At 38.6% G+C, this 22,583-nt stretch overlaps 1 protein-coding gene across 1 annotated transcript in view; it reads right to left on the bottom strand.

The window, feature by feature from the left end:
* The window catches only part of LOC124301698 (uncharacterized), a 54,261-nt gene extending 45,153 nt beyond the window's left edge, over window positions 1-9,108 (bottom strand). Inside the window, exons 1-2 of the mRNA XM_046757076.1 lie at window positions 9,099-9,108; window positions 1,164-1,170 (exon numbers count right to left, since the gene is read on the bottom strand). The gene's annotated coding sequence lies outside the window, so the exon portion shown is untranslated. The remainder of the gene's footprint in view (window positions 1-1,163; window positions 1,171-9,098) is intronic.
* Window positions 9,109-22,583: the final 13,475 nt, after the last annotated feature.

Below are 22,583 nucleotides of genomic sequence, written 5' to 3'. Positions count from 1 at the left end.
GCTGTATAAAAAAAAACCATAATTACATGCAGAAGACAAGTGTGTAAGTTTAATACCGAAATTCACGTCCGCATATCAATAATTATTTCGTAACTGTTATCCTTCCAATTTATTCGTCACTGGCTAACAGTGGATTATTATAAACCGCACGGAGATGGAGAATGAATAAAGTATTCAATCTCAAGAATAATTATAGAAGAGGATGCAAGATGATGAATAGAGAGCGAGGATGAATCTTAAAAACACATCGGTGATGACATTTCTCGATGAAAGATGTTATATATATTTATCGCTTTTATTTCCGCGATCAGTGGCGCTTACTTTTTTCTCGTCTTTTTTTACTTCGCAGTACCTCACTGGCTGCACGCAATGGTATACAATATAAAAAGAATTTCGAACACAGTGTGTACAGGTACACACACATACAACACGGAGCTGATTTGCATCCATATTGCGTTTGTTTTGTTATTGAAATTAGGCGGTATTGACTTGAAATTATGCTAAAATCCTGACACCCCAAGGGCTGAAAGCTCGCAGTGCTCGCCTTTTGTCATGATTAATTCGGTGGCACCTCCTCCTCCCGAAACTTTTTTACTCTCGCATTTATTTGCAAACCTCAACCCCCCGCCGGATTAGATGAGCGTTGGGGGCGTTTCAACGAGCTTACGGTAAACTTGACCGGATAAATATTTCATTTATGTTAAAATCGGTAAAATCAGATGCAGAGTATGAATCTGTGTGAATTAAACAAATTTACAAGAACTCAAGCTAACGATAATCAGCGTGTTAAAACTTTTCTATTCTCCTATCAATGAATTCACGCTCTTTTCTCGATTCGTATAAAAGGAAAGATGTCGCTTCAACGAATAATTGTATGAAATGCAATGTATTCGTTGAACTGTTCATAGTGCAGATTTCTCTCGATAAACTTTGACACAAGTCTCGCCATAACACGGCGACCGGAATTATTGCAAGAATCATTTCTCCATCCAAGAATTCCCCGATCAATGTTATCGCACATTCGCCGGCCCGTTCCAACAATAACATAATTTGCACCGCAGAGCAAAGCTGTGGTCGCGATTCAATTGATCGCACGGGTTATCGCACATTATTTTTTATTGCCATTTGAGATAGCACGTTACCCTTTTGTTGATGGTATAAACCACGAGACTGGGGATTGTGAAAAATTCTGCGATATATTGCAACGTTTGGAAATAGTCGAGGGTGATAGAAATGATGGAAAAACGAGCTTTCCATCGATCATGAAAGCGACACTCGATCAACGGCGTGCGGAATCGAAGCCATGCGGTTGTTCCGGTCAGGAAGTTGTAAGCATGGTAAAAGTTTCGATGGAGATTCTCATACGACCACCTCTAACGCACTAAGTCAGTGATGAGAATTAATGAATAAATAATCCGACCGAATATTGCACGGCAACTTCCCATTTAGGCTGGCCAAACAAGCGGGAGGGCTGATCTCCTACCTCGTTTCGGTTGATAATATATAGGTGTAGTTTAACCGTCGTTGCCTGTTACACGCAGCGTTAAATGCCTGACTAGAAAACCGACCGGACGACGGTTGCCCGCATTGCACCAATTCGGCATTCACCAACTATACGTGGATTAATATCTCAAGGGGGTTAAAAATTTTACTGGTGAAGATGAAATTGTGAACTTTCATTAGTGCATAAACATTCTTTGAAATAAACGGAGACCGATCAAGATATGTTGACGAAATGTGTGGAAATCATTGCGAATCACGTGAAATCACATGACAGCGGTGAAAGAATCGCGCGATAATTTGAATCGGTTTTTAAATCTTGGCATGAGCGACAAACCGATTCTGTTCATTGACATTCCACGGACTTCTTTCTTACCAAGTGATTTCATTGATTTCTAATTAACCCAGTGATTTCCATCGATTTTTAATGATTTCCCAGAGTTCCGCATGATTTCCAGTCCTGTTTTGTGATCGCGTTTGATTTGGCCTAATTCGGAAGTCACTGAAATTGCCTAGAAAGCTCGGAAGATGTTTGAAATAAATGGGAATCACTTGGTAGACTGAAAACCATGAAATCTCAGACAGAGATGAATAGAAATCACTTGAAAGGTATGTTAATAAAACGTAATCATTCGTTCGATTTCCAAGTAAAAAATTACAATTCTCTCTTGTCCTGATGAAAAAAATACATTTGGTTTTCTCACGGTGAAAATTTGCGACATTTAAATTTACAGATACGACCACAGTTCGTTACGTTAACTCTCAGATCTGACAGCCTTGAACTTTTTCTCATCCAGAAGTTTGTGGAGAATAAAAATTGCAATCGACTAAAATTCCGATCGCAATTCCCGGTGCATTCTATATTTTTTCAGAACACTGTATCAGAGAAATATTTCCATTACCAGGTTCCGTCACGGTTTATACATACGAAAGACCGTCAATTCTACAGCGATGCAAAGTGCGAAGCCACTCAATTACGAAGCCGTGTCTGCTGCCGAGAGACTTGCGACGTGCATCGATGAAACGCAATTAAAAATATGAAAACACTCGGCGCTAATTGCAAAATGTCCTTAAAAGAGAAAAATAAAAAGAGAAAAATAAAACGAAGAGAAGAAATTGAATAATGTTAGATAAAAGAGGCAAAGAAATTGACGATTGAACTCCAAACTTGATGCATCGATCTAATTGGAAACGATAAATTTCACGAACGATCTTAATTTTTCACGCGAAATTATCGATACGAAGTGCGTTTGAAAAGCACGTAATTTTTCCCCCGTGAATTGTCAAGGGGGGAAAAGCACGAAACGCGACCGGTTAACCACATAGCGAGGAGCAATTCGTTACTAATTGCTAAATGCTAATGCCTGCATAAATCTCACTCGTTCATTCACTCTTAACGCATTTTCCAAAGGACAATCAGCAGGCGGCATTGATGTCTGATGCATGTCGCGAAATCTGCATGCGGAAGGACGCGCCTATTTTACATCCGTCAGACAAACGCGAATAGTAATTAACTTTTCGCTCGATCTTTGTACCGATCACGCTCTCGCTGTAAATCCACAACCCTTTTCACTTAAACTGGTGAGGAGATCTCTTGTGCTCTATTCTTCACTTATCATCACCTTCGGCGATACAAGGAAAGGATTGATTTCGGTCGAAAATCACTTTTTCTAATTTCAACGGATCTTTACGTTTTCGTACCTGTACAATCCGAAAAACACGTTCTTAGAAAATTTTCGTCCAAACGTCGGTCTGTTCGACAAACTCCCGCGACGATCTAGGAAAAGCTCGATAAAAAAATTTGGGACTTATCGAATAACTTGGAACAATCAAATAATGGACTTGAAAAATTGCCATGTCCATTTTAATTTGAACTTGCGGTTCTACCGGAAATTAATGATTCTTGATATTTCATCCACAAACTTATACTTTTCCTTCTCAATTACTTTCTGTAAATAATTCAACTAATTTTCTTATTTTTCATTTTTTTTACAAAAACTTTTTCACTTGCCTGCCAAGTCCTATTACTTTCGAAAGTTTTCGAAAGTTTGCCCGAAAGACGAAAAATTGTTTTTCCAGCTTGTTTTCTTTCTACAGCATCATCTTTGTTTTTTCTTCAAATTTTTCAACCCAGTCTGTTAAAAACATTATTTTTTCATGCGCCAACAAAGCGAGGGGAATAAAATTAGTTTTCCATCGTGTCCTTTGAATTTCTGTGCGTTGGAATAAAAAAGGGGTGTGCGTGTGAAAAAAAAAAAAGAAAGAAAAGATAAAGAAAAAAAATGAGAGGGATCGGAGTACCATTAAGAAAATCTAACTTTTGTTCGAAACAAACTATCTAGCATGTATTTACTCTTCGTTAATACCGTGCGGATTTACCTCTGAGCCGCTCATTCCGAGTGCAACATCGCCCTCTTTATTGTGTCGCTAACTTCGTAGCGGAGTAGCGCGGTTCTTCCAGTTTGCGTGTGCATTTAAGTAATTGCTTTTGCATTCAACTTGATGAGGCCAGAGTGATTTGCTGAGACTGGGCTTGTACGATGTGAGCACGCAGTGGCTCTCGGGTGGTTTGTGCGGGGGTGATTCCGACTGCGAACGTCATCGCGTCCCAGAATTCCATACGAAAGAGCTTTCGGCGGTACCGCGATCGAAAATGTTTGACGAAGGCATTCCGGGGTAGAATTTACTTCGGAAATAGAAAGCTTTTGCTTAAAAGTATTTGCACAAATTTCGGGGTAAACACTGTTCGGGATATTTCAACAACTGTTTACCGTTCTCTCAAGAGAAACTGAATGTACGTTTTACTTCCCAGGAGAATAACATCGTCGTTTCCGCAATTCGCTTGCGGATTTCGCGAGACTCTCACTGGACCTAATTTGCAGTCAAGTTTTCCTTTGAGTGACTAAAGATTATCAGCTGAGAGTGTGCACTGAGAGAAATTTTTATTTCCGGTTACCGCTCAGTCCTTGACTATTTTCATTTTTTACCGCAATCGAAAAATATGGTTCTAGGTAGAAAATATAAATTAGTTTTGTAGCTGTTACCGGAAAGTTTAGTATCCGTTACTATTCTTTCTCATCACGATCACTGTTACTAGATTTTCTTGTAACTGTTGTGAGAATTTAATGCTTGTGCAAGAATAAATTGACGTTCAAGCTTTATTTGACGAAAAAAAGTAGAGTAAACCTCACATACTGAAAAAACGATCGGTAATAGCGCAAAATGTTTACGCGTATCTCGTTTTTCGTAATTCCAACAATATTGAACCAGTTTTTTTAACGATGCCTGTTTTACTGAATTTTTACAATAACAAATGAAATTCATCTCGGTGTGGGTTGAAATGTTGAACACTCGGAAATTATACTGATAATTTTATTACCCAAATGGCCAACGCTCCGAATATTCGAAATTCCGTACGCGCGAATTTCCATGTACGTAAAGCTCTGAAGTTTTGAAAATTCCAAACCAATAAAATTTTCCAAGTTTTGTGCCATTTTTATGGTTCCATAACGTCTTGTGCAAGAATTTTCTAAAGAATTTCGAATCGTAAGTCGTTTTAAACCATAAAAAAATTCAATCATGAAACGTAATCGTTCGGAGTTGAAGCTATTAAAAACTGTAACCATTAGAAATTTTGACCTTCTCTGATGATAAATCTCAATATTGATTTCTCGAAACTCGAGTCGATATCCGAGGTATTCTCACCACCGGAATATCCGCAAAAAGACAATTATCGCACTCGCTGTGCAGAAGCAATTAAACTGATTGAAAAAAAAAATACCGATTATTATTTTTTCCATTACAGGTTTCAGCCCTGATGGGGTGGAAAATAGCTTTCCAAACAGCACTGGAAAACGGTTATAATTTTTTTCTCTCCTGAAGAGAGTCGCGGTCTTCCGGCTGTCGACGTTCAGTTGCGTTGAGGTTTATACCGGAGTCAATGGCTTGGAGTGAAGCGAAATGGGGGATGCGGTGTTTAGCCGGAGGCGAATGGCGTCCGCGGTGTCGTCGAGAATCGCGAAAAGGTGTTTCACTCCATCCCTCCTGGTCCGACAGGCGGAAAATTCGCCAGCCACAAGCGAGCGAGGAATCCGCAGGCAAAAAACAGGGCAATCTAAAAGTTCTTCTAAGAGAATACTTGCACGAGTAAGCGACTTGAAAAATGTTCCGGGAGTTTTGTGAATAACTAAAACGACGTGACCAATTATTGAATCCGATCAGAGTTTGTCTTATCCGATAATATAACTTAGAGAGAGCTTCGTGTATACGTTTCTTTAAATTGAAATTGATTAATGAGTATCATTTCTTAATCACAATAATGTCAACCATTTCACTCGGTGACATGTTTTGCGGTGCCTGTGACATGGCAAAAATGGCTCAACCGATTTGCGTTAAATTTGAAAACAGTATTTCTTGAAATTCGATTTTTCACACAAATTATACGACGATTCAAGATTACTGTCTTGAAATTTCAATTCAATCAGTTTAATAGTTGTTGAGATACAGTTGGGGTTGTAAAACATATCACCGAGGAAATGGTTGACGTTGTTGTCAAGATCAATGATTCCTATCAACTGATTCTAGTGAAAAATTGTGTAAATGAATCTTGATCCACATACTCTTGAATAAAATAAGTCCCGAATCGAATTGAATAATTTGTCATCACGGCACTGATTCGCAAGATTCACCAACTTTCTTAACTATTCTATCGTAGACCTCGTTTTCCATTCTTGCGTAACCGCGTACTTCCGAAGGATTAATCTGCATCTCGAAGCTGTCTTTAAGCAAAACAGTAAAATGAGAAGTCCCGTCAGCGACATCAGCAGAAACGTGAACAGCAGCTGCGTGAACTTATCTCGTTGCGAAAAATGTTCTCGCTGCACCTTTTGTTACATGTTCGAACGAAATTGCTGACACGAGAAAGACGCGGCAGCAGCACCACGGAGCTCGTGTACATTGCCCCCTTGGTAACCGGAGAAATGTCGGAGATAACGTCTTTAAGGCGAAGGTTATAGGTATAATTCGAGCCGACTAGACGGACCATCAATCACGTCATTCGGGGTGCTTTGCCCGGCACAGTTTGTACTTTTATACTCCCAATTTATCGCCCCGCGTATCCGTATCCGGTCATTGATTTACTGCGACATTGGACAAGGCTAATGATCCTATAATTTCGACACCGACGAGCACTGAGCGTCGTATGAGCTGCAATGTCGGTGATGGCACGTCGACCCTAAAAACGTACTTTCGGTACTTGCATAGACGGAGGTCCATTAGGGTGGTCCTCATTTAGAATGTCGACGAATTTATTCCGGATCATCCCACCAAATCAACTTTAAATAATTCAAAAACAGTTCGCAATTTTTTTCAGACTTTTATATCAACTGTAACCCGTGCCTGTAAGAAGAACGATTTCCCAATTTGAAATACACGTGTTTCGGACACGTTCTTAGTATACATTTTACTGTAAGAGTAACAATGACACGATTTCAAATATTACTTACGATAGCCTGAATATTGAGTGAATTCGAATTATTTCTCGTCTTGTCGAAGATCATTTATCAACCGTCGATGAATTTGTTCGATCTTTTCGATCTTCGGTAAGTGTCAACGCTTCGTTGAGTCTGATTCCTCTCGCCTCCAAGTGTCGCAGAATCAAATTTTTCCAGGCTGCAGAATCGCATGGAGACTTGTGCATTGGCTTGTTCCGCGTTTATTGAAATTTGCGACAATTGCAGGAGGGTGCCAAAGAGAGAGAAAGAGAGAGCGAGGGAAGAAGAAGAAGGGAATAGAAGTGGACTGCAATTACACTCGACGCGATGGGCGCGATTTGAATTCTGTGCTGAATTTCTTATACTTCGAGTTCTTTGTCTCGTTAATCGTGGACCCCTTTCTCCGTCCCCATAGCCACCCTCTTCCATCCCCTTCCGCCCCGTGACGGATTGAATTTCAAGACGTAGCTTTGGCCGGGGGACAAAACGAACAATAAACGGTTTTAATAAGTCCCGACAGTAAAATAGCGATTTGCCATTTTGCCTGCCATTTTATTACGGGATCGTGCCGGAATCGATCAATTCGTCTCGACGCGCTCGGGTGTTTTTCCAAATCCATCCGCGGTGATATTACAATCGAATTTACTCCCTCGGCGAGGCTGGGAGTCTCGAACCTCAACCTACACTCGATTCCTCTTGTGCTTAACCCACGTGGCCCACGCACACCTAAATGATTCGTATTCCGCGCATTTATACCTCGGTGCACCGCTCCGGGGATCGTAAAATGCAGCTTACGGGAACGAAGACACAACAGGGAGCTCGGATCGTGTTTTATTGCCGCTAGAGTTTTATCATCCACTCAACTTCCACACCGATTTTGCCACGAACTCGGATCCCCGATCCTCGACTTGAGCTGCAAATCGATCTACGAAATTGTGCATAACATTGAATTCTCACCTGCGCAGATTATTCGCTAATTATTGGATCGCGTTCACACCTTCGTCATTCAAACCGTGCTAAATTGGCGCTAAGTCGAGTATGCGATTCGCTTCTTACACTCGCGGAAAGTAGGGTACCGATTGGTCGATCGATCACAGGCTTCTTTACGTCACACTAGTTTTAATCCAGACTCAGAACTAATTGTTTCTCGCGAAATTCAATGATCGTTTTTTTTTTTTTTTTTTTTTTTTTTATGCATATAATACGTTTTATAGTTCAAGATTTATATGGTATTTCAAGCCAAGTCCCAACAATATTCAAGAAGTTTTTTTTAACGAAACCTGTTTTATTGAATTTTTTTTTTTAATTACCATAACAGATGAAATTTCTCTCAGTGCGTGTTCTTATTTCTTAAGTATAATCAATCAGAGCATAAAATCATGAAAAATCGAAGCGCTTCAAATTTTTTAATTATTTTCTGCATGGGACTGACTTTCTTATAAAATAGAAACATTTTTATGAAACATTTGTGCATAATAATGCGATAGAAATATGAATATCATTATATGTAATAACCGATAAAGATTGAATGCAAGCCACCAAAATATTTAAGAAAATTCAAAACTGTGCAAATGCAATCTCGATAAAAATTTTGATTTCAATTACGGAGTTCATTTCGTGACTATTGACAAAAAATTTTTATACAAGCAATCAACCACTAGAGGTAAAAGTTTACAACTGAACGTAGAAGTTATCAGATTATCCTCCGGAACAATAGAGGGTGAAATTAACGAGCAGAGGTGAAGTAAAAAATGAGTGTTTCACGTAATACAGGGAACGTGTTATAAACATGAACCAACCGACGCGTTTTGCTCGAAACAAAACATCGGTCAAAAAGATTAACGCGATATCTCGAGGGCCATTAGTCAGATTAATAACTGAAAAATTTGGTACGCAAATTTCTGACTACACTTGGCGATGAACGGTCCGTGAATGGCAATGTCAGAACCGTCGGCCTGTTTTTTTAACGTAAAACTCCAGATTTTCAAAAATCTCTTTTCATTCGTATTTTCAAATTATCGGAACACCTCCTCACAGCTCGAGGCGCGGTGCTCTTTGCTTCGGCCTTGTTCTTCCCCCCTTTCATCCTTTCTTTCTCTCTCTAACAATTCCTCTGTCTACCTCTTCCTGCCTCCGAGGGTTTAACCACCGAGCGTATAACGTTCGCTGGAAAATTAGTGTTTCCGACTTCGATGCACATACAGGTATACCTTGTACACAATCGGAGTTGAATGCTGATTGAAAAACGCCGGGTGGATTCAGGACGCGGTTAAAAAGATTGAAGATTAATTTACCCCTCTGCAAGCCTATGCCTTATACCGTTATAAGTCATGTGATTCAAACGTCGTTGCAAATTGCAGAAATTAGAATTTCAATCCTGTCTCTCCCTCTCTCTCTCTCTCTCTCCCTCTCTCTCTCTATGGATCGATTCTACAGTCTAAGCAATTACACGTGTCGAGACAACGGGAAGCGTGCACCAAAAGCTCAAAAGCTCAGACCGGAGGTAAATTTGATTTGAAAAATAATACCTTGGCATATAGAAATGGTGACATACACGGCGAACTTCGATTAGCAACGTCAACTTTTGTCTGATATATCGGTTTGAATTATGGCATGGTTTTTAAATATCAAAAACGCAACGTTTGTTCAATTTTACCAAATAATCACTAATATAGTTGGCGAATAAAATCCCTATGAATGGCTTGAAATGATTTCCGAATCCTCAACTCTACAATCGATACTAAAACCGGTAGATATTTACGTAAGAATCGGTAAAAGATTACAAGCGACAAATTTTTCCTGTATCGAAAAACGCATCATCGATGTACAAAATTTTTTACTTCAAACAATTTATCGACAAGTAATTCCTGAACAAATGATTCTTTTCGATTCGCTTCTATGCGGTTGAAATAAACGATTCTCTTTATCGAGGAGAAGGACTTCGTATAAAACTGAACACATCGGTTTACGTCGAGTTTAGTCGATCATTTTTTTTATTTCTTCTCGCATATATGAGCAGATGTCGTGGTCTCATGCAGCCCCATTAGCCAGGCATGCCCCATGTCTGTACCTACGAGCCGTTTCCGCCTCCTAGTGAAAACATCCCCCAGACGGCACCATCCCCTAGACAAATAACGAAGCGTGCCAACCCGTGCACGTGCTTTTTTCCACCCCCCTCCTTGTTTTTACTGATTCCTCGAGTGACAATCCCGTCGTGGTATATAAACCACTCATAACACGCTCTATAATCAAATCCATTCCCGCAATGCGTATTAAAAATTACACGGGGTTGTTTTCACTTCGTAATTCAGGGGTACACTGTACGTACAGTGCTACGGAAAATTGGGGAGTTGGGATATAGAGTCTAAACTGATTCCAAAATCAGTAATCATCATGTTTTACACCGGTTTAAAATTAATCGTTCATAATTTTGTCAGGGTTGTTGTAATTTGAAATTTACTGGAAATGCATAGTCGATAAATTCGTATCATAAAATTTATGAATTTAACTATAACAAGCAAGTTTAGACTGGCCGTGATTGCAGATTCCAAGTTCACAAAACAAAAGTAATGATATTTGTGATTAACCCTTCGTTGACCGTCTATATTTTTACACTCGCCGTTGGCTCCCTAGAAACGATTCGTTTAGGGCTGATTTTTTCAACCACTTAGAAGTGAGCAAACATTCTCAAATAATGAGGTCACTAGTTTCACGTTTCTTTTTGATATTGCGACAGTCAGAATAATGAAATATTTTTGGAGTCTGAAGCCACTTGCGAGATACCAAGGTACACTGAGAAAAATTTCACTTGTTACAGTAACTAGAAAAATTCAGTAAAACAGGTATCGTTAAAAAAAACTGTTTGAATATTGGTGGGATTACGAAAAACGAAATACGTGTAACCATTTTGCGCTACTGTCGATCCTTTTTTGGTTATTGCAACGCAAAATCAGTTTGTAAGGTTTACTCTACTTTTTTAGTTGAATAAGTCTTTAACTTCAATTTATTGTTACATAAGCATTAATTTTTCGCAACAGTCACAAGAAAATATAATAACAGTGATCGTAATGAGAAAGAATAGTAACGGATACTAGACTTTCCGGTAACAGCTAGAAAACTAATTTTCATTTTCTACCTAGAACTATATTTTTTGACTGTGGTAAAAAATGTAAATAGCTAAGGACTGAGCGGTAGCCGGAACTAAAAATTTCTTTTAGTGTACATTTCGAATCGTCGAATTCAGTAGATTATTTTCTCTGTAAAAATGTATCAATTTTCGAAGACGATTCATCGCAAGCACGTTGTGGCAATTATTAGTCATGAATAAAAATTACCTTAAAAGCACCTTTGAGAACTTTGGTACAGTGTTTGGCTGGTTAGTCGAAGTCGTGCTTTGCTTCATCTGCAGGTCGCTTCGGGCCATTTTGCGTTTAGTCACAGCTATCGTGTAAAACAACGCGTATCACTTTCACAAACGTCGAGTGAAACCACAGAAATTCACACATAAATTTTAATCGTTTGCATCGCGAATCCGAACAACGTGTAATCACCGCGCCGCGTCTACCGATCGACTGACTCTGAATCGACGCTGAATCGTCAGCCCTTATTTACCCAAGATCTCAAAGTCGCTTCGGACGCTTTGTTTCCAAAACAAATCGGTCGTGTCCCGAATAACCTGATACGCAGATTATCTAAGCTTGTGTTTCCAGAGTCGATTTTCGCGCTACTACGTCAATTTCTCACAGGTTGAAATCGGAACTGATTCGTTTCAGTTAAAAATATGCCTATAGAAAGTGTCGAATGAAAATGAAACAAAGTGTTATTTTCTGTCACCTGTATTCTGACTTTCGGACGACGAAGAATAATTTGATCGAATTTTTATCAGAGAATTGATAAGTGTTTAGTGAAAATCTGTTAGTATGATTAACATGTTACAAGTCGTCCTATAAGTCAAGGTATAAGTTTCCAAGTGGTTCGTCCATTTTAACTCTAGCTTCTGAAACCATTCAGAGCTGTTTCTCTTCCATTAATTTCATCTTAAATCACGAAATAAAAATCGCCCGTAAAAGCGATTTCAGCAATTGTTTTCACGCACGCTATTTCATCCAATCGCCCCGCTATTTCCAACCTCCTGAAAAATTTTCCGCTCAATTTGCAGCGGATGACCCGAAACCACCTCCTAAAAATTATCGGCGTTAAGGTAAGCGTCAAATTTCTTACCCCCGGGATCCCCGGCAGCGTTTTAGTCTCGTTTGAGCTCAAAACGTCTGACCTCAGCCTCCCTCCTTCGTCCCTCTTCTTCCCGTTGCACTGACGGATATATAACATTTCGTATTTCACCCATCCTTGGTCTGCGTTCAGGTCCATGCGACCCACGGACAATTATTCCGGCGTAAAGTTCTCTGCCAGGATGTGTTGACGGCTTGCAACTGGCCCTGTTGACAGCGAGATAATCCTCAGGATACCGTATATATCCTTGACGCTTCGGGTTTAACCACGATTCAGGCTTTCCCACGTGCAAAGCGGTTGAAACGTGTTTCGGAACATCTTCCGGGAATTTGGATTTCTCTGGGATGCACGAATATCGCAGCTTTGTAAATACAGCGGCAGGAATTTCATTCTTATTCAGGTTTGAACGGAGAGTGACAAAGTCTTTTTCCAACTAATATTTAGATAGTACAATTTTAATCTTCGAAAATATTATTATTCGTTTAATAGATAATTCTTTTTAAAGATCATCTCGAATACCGGTGGAAACTTGAGTCATTCTGAAACACGGTTGAGAGTTTTTTGTTTTCGAAGAGGAATATCCGCCGAAATTTTAGAAAAGGAGACGATAAAAAACTGAAGAGAGTTGACTGTGTGGAATTCTGAATTTTATTTAATTTATGATTGAAAACTATTTTTGAAATCATTGAAAAATTTACTCACCACTAAACGAAAACGTGTCTGTTATACCTGCCTAAGGATCCGTGAATATTTATTCGAGCTTCATTATTCGCCGTTCGATCGACGGCTAGTAAATACAAAATGTAATGATCAAATAAAAAAAGGATAAGAAAAAACCTGGCTCGATAAAAAAAATGTGATATCCGAGTGTATCTATTAAGCTGTTTGGCTAAAGATAAAATTCCCCGTAGCCACATCTCAATCATTTCTTCCGAAGCCAATTATCCTACTCGTCAAATTTTTTACAACACCGATTCTAAAAAGTCGTCGATTATTTGTACTGAAATGCATTTTTTTTTTTTTTTTTTTTTTCCTCTTTTTAAAAAAACATTGCGCTGCAGGGCGCCAAGAGCTTACACCTCGTCTCCCGCGTCATCCTCACGTCGTAAAAGCTGTCCTGGTCCGGAACAGCATCAGCATCAGCATCAGCATCAGCATCAGCAGTAGAAGCAAGAGGGAGGGGGGGGGGGGGGGGGGAGAGAGCTGGGTGTCATCTTGGAATAATATTGCCGTTCGTAGAGTTTGATGCCTTGAGATAATATTTTTCTAACAACGACAACGACGACGACGTGTTTCTGCCGGGATACAGGATCGCAGCACGTGGTCAGAACGAGCGTTCGGTTTCTGGTCAACAACCCTTCCTCGAGAATTAATCAATCTCTCTTGAGAACAATAGATCGTTGGCCTTTGAATCGTCAAAGTCTGTATCGCGCATCACAAGCCACCGCAACCCCGTTAATGGATTAACGTTCTAATGGACTTGGCTAATGGGAAGAAAGAAATCCCTCCAGGCACTGAGAAAAATTTCATTTTTTTTAGTAACTAGAAACATTCGGTAAGTGAGGTAACGTTGAAAAAACTGTTTGAACATTGTTGGAATTACGAAAAACGAGGTACGCGTAAACATTTTGCGATATCGTCGATCCTTTTTTGGTTATTGCAACGCAAAATCAGTTTGCGAGGTTTACTCTACTTTTTTAGTCTAGTAAGGCTTTAACGTCAATTTATTGTTGCACAAGGATTAAATTTTCGCAACAATTGCAAGAAAATATAGCAACAGTGATCGTAATGAGAAAGAATAGTGGCGGATACTAGACTTTCTGGTAACAGTTAGAAAACTAATTTTCATTTTGTACCTAAAACTATATTTTTCGATTTTAGTAAAAAATGAAAACAGTCATTACATTTTATGCGAAGAGAACCAGGTCGCCATGATAAATACTTCAGAAATTAAAATCGGAAAACAGAAAAGTGTTTACGTAGTTTTGCAGGTATTGATCCTCCGATGTTTCAACTGTCTGTTCGTATGAAAGTCAATCAATTCTAGAAGGAAAATTATCAGGCTTGAATAATTCAAAAAAAAGGGTTGACTGGTACTAGATTGAGTCGGAGAGTGCTCAAATCTCATTCTGACACAAACATTTATTAAATGGCAAAGCTCTTCGAAAGGTTTTTTTCAATCTGTACCATAAATACAACCTTACATAACCTAACTTGACCCTATCTAATTATAAATATATCGCAGTGATTCCGTAATTAATTACCATCGCATCGAACAATATTCGGTGACTCAACTATATTCTTTCAATAACTTTGAATAGAACTTGGAAATATGTCATCCGCAGTGAAGATCATTGCCTCGAACTGCACGTACGATTCAACAATCCAATTTTGCACAAATATTCATATTACAGATAAAATGAATACAAATTTGAAACGAATAATGCATGCAATTATATTCACTCACTTTGTCACTCTCTGTGAAAATCCATAAATTGAATCTTGTTCAGAGATTGAGATCTTGAATAACTTTGCCACGAATTGCCTGCTAAGCTGTTTCAAAGTAGTTCTTCGGGACAAAACGATCAACACTAGACGAAAATTCACGTGACCGATGTTTCAAAAGTACAGACAACAATTCGGATTATGACGGAATGAAGAAAACTTACTAAATACGATTGCAAGTGACTTGATTGATTTTTTTCTTTTCCTTTACTTAATAGATACCGATTTACAAGGATTTACGAGGAAACTGTAAAACTTCCGAGCTCTCGTTTAAGAAAAATGCAACATTGAATCATAACTATTACTTCAAACCTTACGTTTCCTAAAGCTGATCAGTCAACTTTTCAATCTTCAGGTATTTTTCACATTCTTGACTGCAATATTGGATTGGATCTTCTCTCTTTGCCGCAAAACAAGAAAAAAAAAAAAAACTCCCAGTTATAACAAAGTTGAATAGTTCTTCTTTTTTTTTAAACTTGAATTCAGATCATTGTTCCTTTCGTTTCGTGACTTTCTTACATTTCACCGCTCGTGTAAATTTCTCAAACATCTATTGGCGGAGATTCTTTTTTTCAACTCTTAGACCCAATACGACAAGCCTTCATATTTCACCATATTCGCAGATAAACTAATTCTACACTTACTCCTAAAAGCACCCTCAGATTCACTGTAAGCGAACTATTCGTTGTCGCATTCGTATTCTGCTTGTAATCGAGCTGAGAACATATCCGAGAAGTACAGCACCGTTTGAGCAGAGCGTGGAGTGAGGTGGAAAAGAAAAGAGGGCGGAAAAAACGTACGGAGAAGATGAGGAAGGAGAGGAAAAATTAACGTCTCAAAGAGAAGTAAAAAGGTTTCGGTGGGGCATATAACCATGGCGTTACGACGTAAAGTTACGTTTTGTTTTTTCTATACCCTACCAGCTCCACGAACCGTTGAGAATTATATCGCACGATTTACAACCCGCAAGCTCTATACTTAGAATTTGAAATGACAGTTTGGCTCGCGAGTTCGTTTTACACTCAGGGCTTCATACGAATGTGCAATGCGGTCCAATTTTTTCCCCTATAACCTGAGCTCGCGCGTTTCGCCGTGTAAAAATTGGAAAACTAAATTATTCACCGATAATGAAAATACTGGGAAAATTAAGTTGAAATAACGGGTTGAGAATAACGTCTAATAGCTGTGCCTGTTAATTTACAACTTCGTGATATTTAATTTTTAATCTGCTGAGATTCTTGAACAGGTAAAATATTGATCGAACATATCACACGGTGAATGTTTTTTAGATATGAATTATACAGGATGTTCACTATTGTAACAGTACAAATGTTTAAGCTAAAACCAAGATTTTTCGTCTTGGTTTTAACTTCTAGCTTCAATCATGTACCGATCATGTAAACGAATAAATAAATAAATAACCGACTCCATTTTTCAATCCTTATTTCGCAACGTTTCGAAATAAAGCTTCTATACTATAAATTTAAGCTTTTGTTTTTAATTCCATATCGTTTTATATTTTTGTATTTTCCGAAGAGAGAAGAGCTCAGCAAACCAATTATTCGATAAATATTCGAAGTACGATTATCTCGGCATAAAATTGATGAAAAGCATCGATATCAGGCCAACTGATCTCGTCAAGTTAAGCTCGAGTAATATTTTTCACACACGTATTCTCATAACTAGTGTTGTTTCGTCTCAAGTCATTTTTCTTTGCTAAGCTGGCAGCTTACTCATCCGTGTGACGAGCACACAACCATAAACGACGCACGCACCTCGTGTTGTTTGGTGCTTTTTCTATATATACACGTTTTTTTCTATTCCCCGTCTTTACACGAAGGCAACAACTGCAACTCTGACGACCGAGAGAGACTTTTTTCGCCGAGGAGATTGAATGTATTTATATGGGGCATTCCCCCGAGCGCTCAAAGTGACTGTGACTCCAAACATTTTTGATTGCCTCTTCCCGATGACAAACGTCCTCGTGAATCAGTCCGGCAACGTTTAGTGTTTTTTTATTTTTTATTTATTTTTTTTTTCTTCAAACATATTCATCAACAATCAACAGCTGTTGACGACAGCCTGAGTATGTAAAAATGAACAGGCTCCCATTTCCTGATGAAATTACTCTACATTTTTTCTCTCTTTCAATAACTGAACCGGAAAGTTTTAATTTACGATTTGTTTCAGGGCTTTCAGAGCGTGTTTCAGAGAAAATTTCTGCGTTTTGATACAGATTTTAAACCCACGATTTAATAAACTACCGATAAAGGAATCAAAAAGGTTTCTGTTATAATCCCATTTACTCAGTCTTTGAAAAATTCACTTGAAGGAAATTGGTGCATTCTTGAAAAACCCATTGATTAAAACTTGATTAACAGGTTTAGTGCGATAAATAAAAATTTGACTTGCACGCTACTTACCGACCACGTGTTGATACTCGAAGCGATTATTGAAAAAATTTATAAAGCGGGTCACGTTGACACGGAATGACCCTTACAGGCTCATAAATAAGGTCAGATTACAGAGGAGAGGTTGACAGCCTCTGGCGAACGTAATTCATCTCAGCAGCGCCTGAAACCTGTACCCCAATATGAAAAACGTGTATCGCCGTGTGCATTTTAGCATTATGCGCAGACAATATGTAGTCGATGACGTGATCAAAAACCGTGCCAAGTCGTCCGTTGCTGAATCCCGAGCCTCGTTCACGGTTTCATTAAAATTCGATCCTCCTTCAGCAGGAGTTGCAGAGCCAGAGTTCAGCCGAACTAATCTCTATCCGAGAACAGCTGCGAGGGGTCATCGATTATTTACGTGGGATTAAACTATGTGACGAAAAGATTTGATCCCGTGTTTGATACAGCAGCCGCGCCTTCCAAATTCCTCCCTGATCTGAAAACTGGTGTGAATTGATACGAATTTTTAATGTCGATCAATCGGACAAATGTTCTTGGCGATTAAGGAAGTTAATTAAAGATTTCTGTGAGTGCCATTTTTTTTTTTTTTTTGGTTCTTTTTTTTATGCATAAACAATTTTTCTGGTTACAAAGTGTGCGTGTACCAAAGCCAAATTTTTTTCAAGAATTTTTTGTTTTTTCTAAATTGCACTCACTAGCTTTTTTATATCTCCTCGTCAATTCATGTTCGTGAAATCAAATCGTGCGATGGAATCAAATTGTTTACATTTTATCACGTGCGAAAGTCAAAGAATGTCTGAAGGTGTGGACCTGATGTGTGTAAAGTTTAAAAGAGATCTCATTTTAACAAATTGAAAAAGAGAAGTATTTTACATATATCTACTACTTTGAAAGAGTAATTGAATATGAGATTTCAAATTTTTCAACTCAAAAATTTATGGTGGAAGAAAAAACGATGACAAATCGGTTGAATATGTACATAATTCGTTGAATTGAAGGTCTGGATTTCCTTAATAGCGAAAGGGATAGGAAAATTCGAAAATCACATAGATAGAAAACGAATGGTGAAAGTGTGAAGATTTGAATTTTTTATATGTAATAATTAATCGCTTTTCTCGGTTCGAAATCATTTCTTTCTGAAATTTTTTTCTCGTCTTAGTTATTTCGTTACACTCTGCAATGAATTACATAGATACAAAGTCGTCTTTTAATTTAATATCGAGACATATGAGACTCGTATCATCGCGTTCGGTGTCAGGCGACGATAATGCGCACATCGTAAATCGTTTGAAACACAGATTACACGTTGTTCGTAATTAATACGGGCATTGAGTTATTGCAACATCGAAATGACCTTTGGCACCGGAGTGACGGATGATGACCGCGTTAAGCAGAACCTATGGCGTGATGGGGGGTGTATAATGTGAGAAGAAAGAGGTGGTGAAGAAAAAGAAGAAACGGTGAATGGAAGAGAGAAAAAGAGAGTAAAGAAGGATGGAAAGAGAAAACCGGAATAATAATGAAAGAAGATATCAGCTGGGAACCAATTTATTTTCAATTTTAATAAATATCATGAGGGGATCACGACCGTCATGGAAGATTAAAAACCGTAACGAGGTGTCTGCTTCAATTTCAATAAGAAATTTCAATGAAATTACAATTCACGATATTCCTTATTTCATCCGTTGTATTTTATTTCTCACGCTGAATTATCCTCTGATAATCGCTGTCCGGATAATAGATGATAATTGATATTCCAAAAACGACGCATGGCGACCAGGCATTTTACACTCCGTCATTAATTATCTAACACAACTTTTTTTAACGTCCCGCCGATTCTCGGCGTTCAGAGAACAGAAGAAATTGTTATTATCGTCGTAGAATAACGCTTTTTGCTTTCACTTGACCTCAACGTCTTTATTGTCTAGAGTTATCTGCTAAATTGTTTGGAAAATTTATCAGGATCGTAATTCGAAGTCGGACACGACGAGTTGGCTCCGAAATTTTGCGCTTAATTTCACTCAAAACTGATTCAATTTTAAACAAACTCAACGACGTCCTCTTAGTTTTTTGAAAAACTGAATATCTTTCGTTCCGAAATTTAAATCCTATAAACAACTTGGGCCACTTTAATATCTCAACGTTACAAGTCGATGCATTGGAATTTGTTACACGTCGTATACTATTTTAATCGATTAAAACTGACGATTGAAGCTGCAAACAAATCTCCATGACAGAGTGTTCTCGGTTGCTCATAGTCGATAAAATTTATCTAGGTCAGCCTAACTCAGAGTTTTTATAATCGTTCTGATTGATGTGAATGTATGTGAATTATGATATTTATAATAGAAAAACTAGCTCTGAAAGATCCGTTCGCGAGTTCAAAGCTTCAAGTTTTTGAAATCCGATTTAAAACCAGCAGGGTTTTTGCATACTGCTGTGAATGAAAAAAAAAATTCCGATCAATTTTTTTTCAATCTACTCTTACTTTCGTTTTTTTGTTTTTTTTTTTTTTCATCGATATACGCTTGTTGTTAGTAATAATCTGGATAAAAAGTGAGCGTAAATATCAAATCGCGAAAGGTAGGGAACGTGATTTTTTAGTTATTTCTTCTTTTTTTTTTTTTGCTTTCATTGCTTTTTTTGTTCGGTTCATCGCTTCTTTATACGGAATGAAGGCGTTTCTGCAACGTCGAGTATGGCTTGACATCCGCCGGTTCGGGAACTCTGGCGCCCGCGGGTAAACGAGGGTGTCTATTTACGAGCCACTAGGAGTGATAAATTAGTATTAAAATAAACGGCATGGAAGCGCGATAGCGATAACTACTCGAGTCGGAGTAAGATGCTGTGAGTTACCCAGATTCGAGATCTGCCCGATGCCCTAAAGGCTTCGGATCCGCGCCCGGAGATCATTCGTCATTGCTTCGTGGTAGACCACGCGGTCTGATAACGTCAAAACCGTCGTCGTCGCACCCCACTTCAAATTTCAAGATAAAGTTCAACCAGCTAAACGAACTTTCAACGCCTGACGCTGCGCTTTTTCCACGCCAAGTGTCTCCGATCATCCGATTCATTTGCGTAATGTGAAATGGACGTATAAAAAGAAAATCAGACACGGTTATGTTAGAGAAATTTTTCTCTACAAAACGTGAGCATATTTCACGCCGTTTTTTGCGCGTGTTTTCCGTTCACAAAGTACCCGGCTCTATGACTGTAGATCGAGGCTGCGAATGCGCATGCGCGGATTTTCTGCGCGCATGCGCTGTCGCAAAAAAATTATACTTTATGCGACCCTAACCTCAATTTCGTGCTTCTCGAAAAAACTCGTAACATACTCTTGTTGTATAAAAAATCGTGTGCAACAAGGAGGCAACGGTCTTTTCGCCTTAACTTATGCTCGGATCGAAAAAACCAAGTTCTCCTTGTTGTTACACAATATATTATTTCCCGTTTGAAGCGACTACCATCGAATTTTAATTCTCCAAAAAGTATTCTTAGCACTGTGAGCTGTTTTTTTTTGTAAATCGAACTTGGAATATCGATCAACATACTTTTTAGTGTACTCATTTTTATTATTTACTTATTTGCTTTATTTTTTATTTTGTTTTATTTTTTTAAATTTTAATTACTAGAACGCGGAATGTACTGACGTAGAGTGATTAAACAAAATTTGAAGCCTGGCTAGCAAATACTTACAAAACAAACAATAAGTTAAAGCTGCAATGCAATTCGCTTTTGAAATGATGTAAATTTATATATCTAGCATATTCTAACTTTTGAAGTTTATATTCCGTAACAAAAATAATGGCATGAAATGTGTTTTTAGCACACAATTATTTAGCCAATTTAGAATAACAATTAAATGATTTTTGAAACTAAAATTTAAATTTTCATTCAACAATTTGTGAGTGCTAGTCGCATCTCACTTTGACATAAACCAACTTGAAAAAGTTTCTAACGTCTCATTGATGTTGAAATTTAAGACCAAATGCAAGAATCACAATATAAGTCATTAGAATCATTCTGAATATTTAACTCAAAGTAGTACTCGAAGTTTTTCAATTTCAAACTTGATTTATAAACCGGCTGTGGTAAATTAATTAAATCTGAGTACGAAATCATTCATAAATTGTTGATCATCGTCTTTTATAGAAATTCTTGTTTGCAGAAATCATTTTTATTTTATTTTTTTATCAAATTTTTAAACTTCTTTTAATAGATTCCTCAATACTCTGTATAATCCGCCACACAAAATTCGGAAATAATATATTTCATACAGTCTCTACAGAATCACTCAATAAAGTGTCAAAAAAAAAAAAAAAAGACTAGAGATATTGTTATTATTGTGCGATTCATCGATCAACCATGGACTTCGGTTAGTCGGTTCTTCAAAGTGTTTTTTGGATAAACCTAGTAATAGAAAAACCAATTGATCGAATTTTTTTATTAACACAGTCATACGATAATCTATACGTTTTTAGACGCGCTGAATCCGAATCTAATGCCATAATTGCTCCATCACGCTTAGATTTTAATTGGTTCGTCGATTTCGAACATTTAAAAATTTTTCGATGCGCAAGTTAGAGTGGAATACCCCATACATTGCTCAAAATCTGGGGGTGATGGAGCAATTATGACACCGAATTCGGCTTCAGCATGTTTATAAAAACATGTAGGTGTGGTGGTCTAGTCTACCTGACAAAACACTTTCTTGCGTGCATTTATGATCAATCAATCACAGAGTCCCGTTAAAAACGTAAATCTCGATTTTTGGTCTCCGATCCCCCGCGGCTACGAGTCTATAAATAATTCCCAGCTGAATATATCCGTGCGAAAAGTGATTTCAACAACCCCGACAACGAGGTTCACGCACAATTCCCCAGACCGTGGATCATCACGTGGCGAAGGGGTGGAACGAGGGGGTTCGGGGGGGCACGTACCCCGTGTGACGAGAGTGACACGCGTCGCATGCGTCGCCCTTTGCCGAGGGATCAGCCCCCCAGTGACTCTCAAAATTTTCCCCGAGATCCGGGAGTCCATAACCAGCTGCCAGCCCTCCGATTTAAATTAGATATCATTTCAACCCCTTCTCTCCTTCCTTCCTTCCATCCTTGATAAGTCCCGCATTCAGGATGTACGAATTTCACCAATACGTGGAATACATGTCCCAGTGCTCGGAACGCAGCTGACGATGTGCGTCGGTGGCAAAGGGGGACCTGCGTGTATGCAGGGGGCGAGTGTCGCCACCCGGGGGGATAGATCACCTTGCAGACATTTACTGTCAAAAATCACGGTACCCTGTGTCTGGTAATCCGCGGTAACGGAATACTTATCGTTCATCATTATCACCCACATGGCGCCACTCTGTATATCGAGGGGGCGTTGCTGCCCCTCGACGTGTTTGCGAGGAATCGATTTTTATAGGTTCTCACCCGCCATT

Source organism: Neodiprion virginianus, chromosome 3, assembly GCF_021901495.1.
Source record: "Neodiprion virginianus isolate iyNeoVirg1 chromosome 3, iyNeoVirg1.1, whole genome shotgun sequence".
In the NCBI taxonomy this organism is placed as follows: domain Eukaryota; kingdom Metazoa; phylum Arthropoda; class Insecta; order Hymenoptera; family Diprionidae; genus Neodiprion; species Neodiprion virginianus.
The sequence above is the reverse complement of the archived record's forward strand: the minus strand, read 5'-3'. Positions and strand labels throughout refer to the sequence as shown.